Source organism: Notothenia rossii (assembly GCF_949606895.1).
Source record: "Notothenia rossii genome assembly, chromosome: 1".
NCBI lineage: Eukaryota > Metazoa > Chordata > Actinopteri > Perciformes > Nototheniidae > Notothenia > Notothenia rossii.
Genome location: NC_136912.1, coordinates 26,344,667 through 26,355,687, shown reverse-complemented (window position 1 = coordinate 26,355,687; position 11,021 = coordinate 26,344,667).

Below are 11,021 nucleotides of genomic sequence, written 5' to 3'. Positions count from 1 at the left end.
GATTTTTTGAAACACAATTTAACATGCATGGTATATGTATAGAGAGGCGAAGTCCCTCCCCTTCCGGGAGCCTCCATGGGACCCCGGAAGCGGAAAATTATACATTGAATTCAATGGAGAGAGAAAACGTATCTTTTGATCCCGTTTGAATTGTGCCACGAACTACACATATGATGTTTGTCAATTTAAAAGAACATTTTGCAAGTCAAAAAAATAAAAATGTGTAGTAAAACTGTGAAGTGACAATTTTTTTTGTGTTAAGCCGCTCAGTGAACTACATGTCTCTGGTCCCGCATAATACGCGTCACCAACACAAAGATGGCCGTCACGTTGGTACATTTCACCTCATTCTTTCAGAATGAGAATAAAAGTATAAAACGAGGTGAAAATCACTACAAGTCTGGGCACGTTGAGAGCTGTACATACACGAAAGGGGAGTTAGTCGGTTCTGTAAGAGCCAGCATGCGGGACCGGCTTTACAAGGTTTCGGTGAGTAACATGAGTGCAATGTTTAACGTTAATGTCAGTCAATAAGGAGGAGAATGAAAAAGAAGATGATGAACCACAGACCCGGCATATGACTGCAGTGTGCAGGGCTGTGTTAATTGATGTTACTGTTATCAATAGCATTAGTTGACTGAGAAAACCGTCAAGAAAAAAAGTTTAGCGATGTTACGAGTCGACTAGTATAATGCCCACGGCTGTGATTGACAACCTGGACGGCCAGTCAGAAGCTAGAATGCCAACCTAGAGAGCCAATCAGAACCTAGAACGGGTGTACTGTATACGGGTGTGTATGCTGTGGATAACATTAGTGTTCACAAGAACAAGGTACACTCCCGTGTTTTGTTTTAGTTGCTCTTCAGATTGAAGCGGCCAGTTTTATATCGACTATACTGTATGTGTGATCTCCTTTTACATCTCGTTGTGTCATTTGAGTTTATTTGCTGTGTGTAGATTCAAGGATTTTGGTTATCTTGTCAATTTGTTTGGTTATCTAGGCACAGCTGTGTGTGACTCCCTCTGGTAAACTGGTATGTGTTTTCCTAATGTAGAGAGCATTGATTAATTAATAAACTACACACTGAGTCTAGATCCTGACCAAATCCTTTTTTTTTGTTGATCAAATGTTTTTCAAAAATGCAATACACATTTAAAAAATACAATGTACAATCACAACCAATACAACACAAATTACAAAAAATACAGAAAAACAAACAATAACAACAATCAGACACGTGGACAAAACTATGGAAAAATAAACCCTCCCACCCCCAGATCTGGTCCATCCTTGTATTGCTCATTCAATCTATTATAGCATGTTAACAAACATGGTACTTACTTTATTTGTACAGATCTACATGGGAGACGATGGCGCGATGCAGAGCGCTGTCTTTGATTGTGCACGGGGGATGTACAAATGCAGCCACGCTGCAGCATTGGCAATATTTGCCATGTGGCAGATCAGCTCCACAGAAGTTGAGTGCCAGTGGAGGAAGCCTGGCACTTCAAAAGTAGTCCAGCCGGTGTCTCAACTCTACCAACAGCAAGAGGAGACATACAACCCACTGGCCAGAGACATCGCTACTGAGGATGTAGACTGGTTCAGGTCTGCACTGAGGGGCACACAGTGTGGCATGGCATGGCTTTTGTCACCTGAGCCAGGGCTGCAGCCTCAACATCAGGCCATTTTCACCGTGCCGGAGCTGGTGAAGGAGCATGGGGGTCGGGGGCTTGAGGCAATTCTTGCCTCAATGCGACTGAGCAGAGACCAGCAAGCTGCCATCCAGACAGCCACCGTAGGACAGCGGACAAATCCTCAGTGGCAGTTACAAAGGCAGGGCAGGTTGACAGCCAGCAATTTTGGTGCTGTGCTGAGGTCGGGACTTTCATCCACTCCATGCGCATCCCTCATGAAGAGGGTGCTTGGGGGGTACAATTTAGACGGAGTCATGGCTGTCAACTGGGGAGTTGTAAACGAGGCCGAAGGGGTGAAGGCTTTTTTGCAGGCCTATCGGGTGACAGTGATCGACTCTGGTCTATTTGTGAGTGAGTCGGGTGTTTTGGGAGCATCAACTGATGGACTTGTGCAAACATCTGCTCTGCTGGAGGTGAAGTGTCCACACAGCCAGAGGAACATGACCATCGCGGAGGCAGTCCAGTTACCATCCTTCTGTCTCCGTGAGGAGGGTGGGTCATACATTCTCAAGAAGAATCACCCATACTGGCATCAGGTCCAAGGGCAGCTGCACATCACAGACCGGAGTCTCTGCTACTTTGTTGTGTGGACCACGAAGGAGGCGATCATCATCCCCATCCCCAAAGACCCTGCATGGCATGGAAATCTCCTCCTCCTGGAGAACTTCTACACTCAGCATCCCTGTGTTGGCCAGTAGGGAGGAGGACATGTAAATAAACACACACACACACGATATTTAACTAATAAACAATAAATCCCATGTTGTTGGAAAAGTAATAATGCTGCATGTATACGTTTTTGTTCAAATATCGCAAGTGTTATCGTCTTATGTGTTTCTGATATCGTGCAGCCCTAATATTAAGGCCTTATTGTCACATGCACAATAACTACAGTGCAGTTTTGGGCAATGAACATGTTAAGTCTCAGGCCCCTCTAAAATAAATGATATTTAAGACATATAAATAAAGAATTAATTTTACTGACCTACTACATAACTGTATTACATGGTTATATAAATAGTTTGAATGATTCATGACTGACAGAAGCTTGTTTTTACACTGACCTGTTATACTCATATCTATTAATGTCTTTGTAACTTCAGTAAACCTCAACAATTCCCCTTCTGGTTTCATGCATCACAGTTCAGTAAACTGAGTAAAATATGAACTAGTGTAATCATTATAATAACTTAGGATTGTAACTCTTTAAAAAGGTGTAGGTGGCTCTTAAAAGAGCCGTTGTGTGACTTTGGGCTGGTCTCAGCAGTTTAAGGCGAGACACTACAGGTGAATAGGGTAATTTTTTTAACTTAAAGATATCAGCTAGAAATTTCTCCAGTTAATTACTTACAATAAGGCAATTGTTTTTTGTATTACAAGTTTTCAGAAATAGCATGTTTAAATATGCAAATTAGCCATAATCTCATTAAATATGCGCATATTTTAACACATTTCAGGAAACGAATTTTTTTTATTGGATAAAGCCAGGTTTCAAAATTCTTGTTTCATTTTGTTGTCATATTAGAATTGAAGGCTTTTACAGAAGGGATTTTTTATATCTCTTTTTATCACTAAATAAATCAGAAAATACTGTCAACAGCCCTAAAATATCAATTTTCGCCATGTTTTTAGGTATAAAATGTTATATAATTCAGGTTATGAATGATAAATGAACAAACCCTTCTGTAAAAGCCTTCAGAATATGGATAGGAATATAACTGGAAGGTTTGGTGTGTCTACGTGCTACTGAAGTGGAAATTTTGTGCTCAGAGTAGGAGAAAAAACTCATTTTGAGAAAACGACCTTTAAAGATATGTATTGTCAAATTCCATATTTTTTTTATTGGAAGACACTATTTTCAGACACAATATCTAATCTAATACTTACAACAACAACAATATAGAACATATAAAACACAATACAACTGAAAACTGAGTAACACAGTATGTACCTGATGAACAAAACCACAGTAACACACACACACTACGACCACAGTAACACACGCACTGCAGAACTGCCACCCTAGTCCATGCCTGCTCCATAAGTAGGCCCCTCCTGCATCTCCTGCTGATGTCTTTTCACCTTTTTTGCTGTGCTTAGACTCTTGCGCCTATATTTCAAACTAGCAGATGTAATGGCCTCAGCTTTTGAAATTCTCAGCAAATCACTTTGTCTCATTGCGCTGACAGTAACAGCTGTGCTCTGGAGCCACAACTTCTCCATAACAGCCAGCATGGCAGAGGCACCTTCATTAAAGGTGGAGATGGCCATACTTGCAGCTGCCTCAACCCTGCTTTTCCCCACAAAGACCGTTTTTGGACACCGCGCCCATATCACAGAGTTGAGGCACTCATTGGCATTTTGAGTACCTCCATGCTGCATTCTCTGGAGCAGGCTGTCACTTGACATGCGGTGGTACACAGGGATAAGCTTCTCCCCCACCTCTCGCTTTAAAAAGTTTCCAGCATGTTCTTTGTGGCTACCAGGTGTTTCCCCATTATCCTCTGCTTTCCTATACCAACACCAGGAGGGATTGCACCTGGTGTGTAAGGGGCTGTCATCAGTAGACATGCCGTGGAGGAGACCTGCCCATATTTCTCCCTTCATTTTATCGATTGAACCCTCGTTGTTGAGAATTGCCCCCCTGTAATAATTTTGCAAAGTTTTGCATTTCTTTGCAGTCAGCTTCCCTACACCCTTCCCTCCTAACTTTTTCTGTGAACTCATTTTTCTGAGTGCTGTACCCATTCGCTTGTGGGCATGATTAATGCACTCTAATTTCACCACTTCATGCCCAGGGTATGGGTTCAGTGCAACCACCTCCCTAAATGCTGCGCTATCCCCATCTGACAACATCTCTGTGTACCGCACCTGGTGGCGATTCACAGACCTGGCCCACATCCTCTTGGCTGACTCCTGCTCCATTGCCTTGCTTGACCCTGCAAAGTTTCTTGCACAATCACTATGTGTCTGTCGCCAACTGTCATACTCCTCTTCTGTAATCTTTTGCTCTTGCTTGGCATTTCCCTTTAGAGCACAAGCATGGCAATAGGATGATAGGATTTCATAGTCTATCACCAATCCAGTAAGGATGTCAATGCACACACCGATCCCATAATGGGATGTGAAGCCTCGCTTTTGCCATGTGCCATCAAATGACACGCTGATGTTTATAACTGCCTCTGCATCCTCCCTCAGCAACTCTGCAACATCTGGGTCCACATCTGCATAAGCCTGCCTGACCTGCTCCCTTGTCCTGTGAAGTGACTCCAGGCCTCTCTCTATTTCTGCCACTAATAAGAGAAAAAAATAAGTCAACTGAATGTCCTGATAAGTTATACTCTGAATTCAATAGTTCAAGTTTTCTTGGTCTCAATCCTGTTTCTATACCTGTCACTCTCTTGTCATGTCTCTGATAGGTTTTGAGATGAAGTGCAGGAATCCCCAACACTTTGCTTATTTTCTTCAGAGCTGCATAGCCCAAGCCTAACTCGTGCGCTAAGAGCACCATTCTCACATTCACATCAAAAGCAACATCCTTCCTGGTTTCGTCTTGAAGACGTGTAGATGTGTACACACTTTTGCGGTACCCACCATCACACAGACTGCACTCTAAAATTAAGCTGCTACAGAAACCATGGTTTTGCGGATCGATGTTAACTTTGAGCCCTGTCCCTGCGCAATTTGGGCAAATCAACCCACTGAGCAGTTCATTCAGCCGCGCTACATGTATTATCAGCCACTGCTGTGTGGCGCTATCTAAACCCTCCTGCTCTTTGGGTGACAGCTTGCGCATTGACGCACTAAGTGAAGGTTTTTCAGGTTCGGGGTCATTTGTTTTGTCTTCTACCTTGCTACGTGCAAGTGACAATTGTTGTACTCTTCTCTTTGAACGATTTTTTCGCGGATGTTTCGGCATTTTGAGATTTAAATTTTCAGCGCAAATATAAACAAGGAAGTGTCATGGCGCACCACGTGACGCATCTGAACGAATCACGTTGTCAGAAATTGACACCAGCCAATAAGATTCCGTTCTTTGGTCAGATGACCCCTTTGTACTTTCACGATTGGTTGCTGATACAAAGGAAATGACCATATTTGGATCCGATGAGATTGTGCAGGAGAACCTGAGCTTTCCAACGGTACCTCTCATGACATGGAGCAAACAGCGGTCACGGCACTTTATGTTACGTTAGATTGCTAACTTTTGGTGAATTTAGGAGAAATCTACCGACGGAAATAGACAAACTATAGTAAAATAAACACCTAAATGTGTATTTTGTACGTTTTCCTTCCAAAAGCCTGAAAGAAAACATCTTATTGAATCAAAATAGCACAAAATCTCAAAATTGACATGGGCATGAAAAACGATGTTTTTGCCTGCCGTGTCTCGCCTTAAGCCCTCTCCGCGGATGCAGCGGGCCAGCTGGATGCTCCCCCCGGGGATCGCAGGCTGAAAGGTTTGGGAACCCCTGGCTTAGTCAACGGTGAGGGTGCTGGCTACTTCCTTTATCAGGGGATTTTGCAGGTTCACCAAGGCACAGCAAAGCTGTACCAGCACATTTGCAGTGTTCCTGAGGTGGCAAGGGATCAGGTCCAGAATCCTGAACTCCTTTATTCTGGCATTTGCCCTCTCCACATGGATCCTGTTCTTGGCTATTTCCCTGTTAGCTCTCACTTCACTCTCTGTGAACTTACCCTTGTTCAGGAAAGGGGGAATGTTCACAATCACACCCGCAGACACAATATCTGAAATTAAAAAGCCCTTGTCTGCCAGGATAAGGTCGCCAGCCACTAAATGTTCCAGAATGCCTGAATGCTGCATAATGGCCTTATCAGACACAGAGCCCGGGAAGAGTTGGCTGCAGAAGTTGATGACTCCATTTGGGGCCAGAGATGAGCACTTTGAAGGAGTGCATCCCTCTGTAGGAGGAGTACGTCAGTTTGGCTTGGTCCATCTGACTTGGGGCGGCCACGTGGATGTCGGTGCAATCTACAATCATTCTGCAGTTGAAGGCAGAGGACTGGAAAGCAGCAGGTATGCTGTTTTGGTTTTTTTGCCTACTGGGCACAGTGGACATCATTTTTTCGAACAGCAACCTGTGGAGCAGATGGACCATGGTGTTCACCACATTACCCACTGTTGCGGTACTGCAGTGGAACAGCTGTGCAAGGTGCAGGTGAGGATAATTCTGCCGGATCTTCATCATGGCCATGAAAACCTGGTCTGCCAGCAGGATGCCCTCCACTTTCCATCCAGCGTAATACACAATGGAGCCCTCAAAGCGCTCCACCAACCCCGCCACCCTTTTAAACATGGCCTGGTCAGGAAGCCCTGTTTCCATACGGATGACATCATCAGGTAAGCCTGCTGCTGAATATTTGGCAATTCGCATCCAAGTATCCCCTGCCAGGTCTGCGGAACAACTGGACTGCACACTGGAGGGTCCAGGTTCGGTGTCTGCGGACTGCACGCTGGAGAATTCGGGGTCAGTTTCTGCACTCAGGCCCTTTGCTGTAGCTGTGGTCGCTGGACTGATTAACCGCTAAGCTCCCTTTCTCTTTGGTCCACTCAAATACAGTTGGCCCTTTCTCTTTTCCATGAGGAAAATGGCAGCTGCATATTCTGCTTTTCTCATCTGGCTCCCTGTCTGCTCGTCTACAATGAGAAAATTATATAATTCATTACTAACAATCATTTAAACCTGCCAAATAGCCCCCCTACCCATAGTTTAAACAGTCTGCACTCTTTTATTTATCTTGTGAAACACTTGTAACATTCAGCTTGTGTGTGTTTTAGTTGTCTTTATTTCCAGGTAGAAGAGGACCAAGAGTGAGGAAGTGAGACAGAGCTCTTAAAAGGCCAAACAGTGTGTTTGGCCTTTTAAGTGTGACACATATGTAGTGATAAATGCTTCACCTGACCACTGTTCCTAAATAAAAAAAGTTTTCTGCATCGTCAGTCATTTTTTCCAAATAATTACCAATATTTCACAAATTCTTCATGTCAACTTAAGAGCACAGCTTTGTGTCAGCTTTGCTTGGTTCATCTTACTGGGGGGCAGCTACATGGATGTCGGTGCAGTCCACAATCATTTTGCAGTTGAAGGCAGAATGAATGTATTATTGACTCAGAATGAAGCACAACTTCATGTCATACAAAACATTGACTTTATTTGTAATTGTGTAAAAAAATAAAGCATTGATTAGCAAGCAGGACCTGCAGGAACAGAGAATGGTGATGGATGGAGCTGGGAAGAGAGAAGAATAAAGAAAACAGATCAACTTTATTATCGGATATTAAAAATTCAATTTTCAAAACAAGTTGCCGCTACAGTTTTCTAGTGTGTAAAGATGATTTCACATGACCTAAGCAAAATATCACACTCAATACATGTGTGTCTCTGGGGGGTGCATTGTGCCTTTGATGTATATAAATAATATACCATAACCAAATACTATTACGTACAGTGGAAATCAGGTTGCCAGAGCAGGTCAGTGTGCATGTTCCTCAGGGTCTCAGCAGTTACAGGTGAGGTAAAGGAAATAAAAGAGAAAAAGGTCAGTAACAACACTGAATAATTATCTATTTTAATAATTTTCTCTCAGTAATCACTCAACTACTGTCTTTCCAACAAACAGATTGACTCACCCTCACTGTTATCACAATGACACATGTCCAGAAGAATGTCATGCAAAGCTCCCTGCCTGCCTGCCTTCCTTCGACTCTCCCTGAACTGCTTTCTTAGCACCCGGTGGAGGGCGCAGTAGGCTACTCTTCAAATGTTTCACAAAATACTTACCATGATGACTACTCTTACTGTTTAACATTTTGGTGTACTTCATGTAATAAAATAATAACTTCATGGTAAGGCTACTAAAAATGACAAGGCTAAGTAATGTAATGTTAACTAACGTGCTCGCTACTCGTCGCTACTAGCTAGGTAGCTAACTTGACTATGTTCCATGCACAACATGTATATTACCTATGATATTACCTGATATGTCTGATCCAGCGAGTCCTGGTCCTTTCATCAGACGGGAAGCGATAGAACGAGCAAGTGGTATGATCACTTTTGTGATTACAACATGGTACAAAGCACACAGGCATCTTGTAAAAGTGAATTTATTTGAGCAATCTCTTATATTTATTGGAGGGAATAAATCAGTTATGAAATCTTCTTCTTCGCTTTAATTACGAGTCGCAACCACTTGGAGCATTATCGCCTGTGACATCACATACGCGACCCAGAATGGGATTTGGGATTTGTAGTCTTGTATTTTTCATAGTCTTATATTTCAACAGTTTTACGACAAAATGTGACTTTTTTGACATGGAAATGATTGTTTAAGATTGACAAACATCATATGTGTAGTTCGTGGCACAATTCAAACGGGATCAAAAGATACGTTTTCTCTCTCCATTGAATTCAATGTATAATTTTTCGCTTCCGGGGTCCCATGGACCGGAAGTAGATGGGCGTGACTTCGCCTCTCTATACCTGAGTTTGACAGACTTCCCTTTGGACAGGCTGAAGATCCGGTGCTTCAGAAAAGTGCACTTGGAATCTGTCAAAGTTACTGATTCTCACTTCTATCAACATCTATAAACTCTTTGAAGTCTGTGTTGTATTTTAAAATCCTATCAAGGACAAATCCAAATTCACCTGTTACTTCCAGGAGATGGTTTGTGCTTTGGACACTGTAGATTTTTCTTTTAATTTACTTTTTGCGAGGACTTTAACAGATTCCTGCAGCTCATTCCCGCTTCCTGTAATTATAAGAAAAAGACAAATTCATCCTGATGTTGACTAATCATATTATTCCAGATTAAATTAAATGCCATCATCCATCATCTTCTAGTTAAAACCCATTAATACACACCTTATATAAATTATAAGCAATATGGTAATTTTAAGTTAATTAACTTCACCCAAAAAGACAACTTCTAGAGAAGCACAGGGGAGATTCTGCTCAGCCTCCAGTGGCGTTTTCTCCTGGAGGCTGGGTATTTCTTTATATTTTTTATTTGTATTTAGAAACATCTCTCCGCTGTTGTCAGTGAGTATTTTACAAAGACTGAAACAGCGCCCCTCTAAATTAATGTGTGGTGAAACACAGTATTGCACGCTACACTCACTCTATACTACACCCGCAGTCCGCTGTGTCAGGGACATGTCAAGTAGCGATGTGTCGGTCGCGAACGAGCCGATTCTTTTGAACGGCTCTTTGGTATGAACGAGGGGAACCGAGTCGTACTTGGTGAGAGCCGTTCTTGTTATCGTTCAATTGTTAGTCCGCACTCACTGCCTGCCAAAATCCACTCGCCTGTTAAAAAGCTTGATTTTGTTCCCCAAACGTATTCTGTGAAGACCCGCCCCTACTCTGATTAGTAGGTTTCAGCAGGAGGAGTGAGATGGGGTGGGTCTTAACGGAATACGCGAGAGAGAGAAGTCATAACAAGTGGTAGGCTACAGGACAGGTAGACGACGTGTTTTTCGGATGGAAAATGAGCCAAAGGCGAAAACGCAGCAGCATTTTGATGCACTTCAACCAAAAAAGCGCACCATTTGTAAAGGCAAAATATCCTTTAAAGCAGGGCCAACAAATGATCTCCATCGCCACTTAAAAACACAGTATCTAATATTAAGAGTTGCTTGAATTTCATTCAAGGCAAGGCAACTTTATTTACTTAACACATACGGAGGGTAAATTCAAAGTAGTACATTCACGGACATGAATGACATGGATATGGCGCCACCTTGTGTCGTGTTTACAAAGCAGATTATTGACATTAGGTCTGGCAATACAGTCAATCATTATCCTGGTGATTATTTCACAGACAAACCAAGTAACCCCGCCAAAAAAACGGCTCTTTGAACGGCTCTTTGAAAGGAACGGAGCCATAAGATCCGGCTCCCTTCAAAGAGCCATAAATCCCATCACTAATGTCAAGGAAAGCCCGCCGGCCTTCCCTTCCAACGATTTGATTGGTCGGAAGGAAAGCCCACCGGCCCTTCCCGTCCGACCAATCAAATCGGGAAGGCCTAACTGCCGTGCGTGGCGCTGCGTCTCACATACACAGTTGCCTTAGCGACAAGAGGCAGATATGAAATCTCCCTTCTACACAATATAATATTCGCAAGTATAGAGTAGTGGCTGATGATTTAGTCAGAAACAGGTAAACTGTAGTGTACACGTACTACTAATAAATAACTTTAGTGCGAGTAAGTTACGTATTTGCACTGTAAGAGACTATATCAACGCAGCCTCACTCGCACTTTCTCGCCACATCTGGCCGAACAATGAAACCTAGCCAAAGT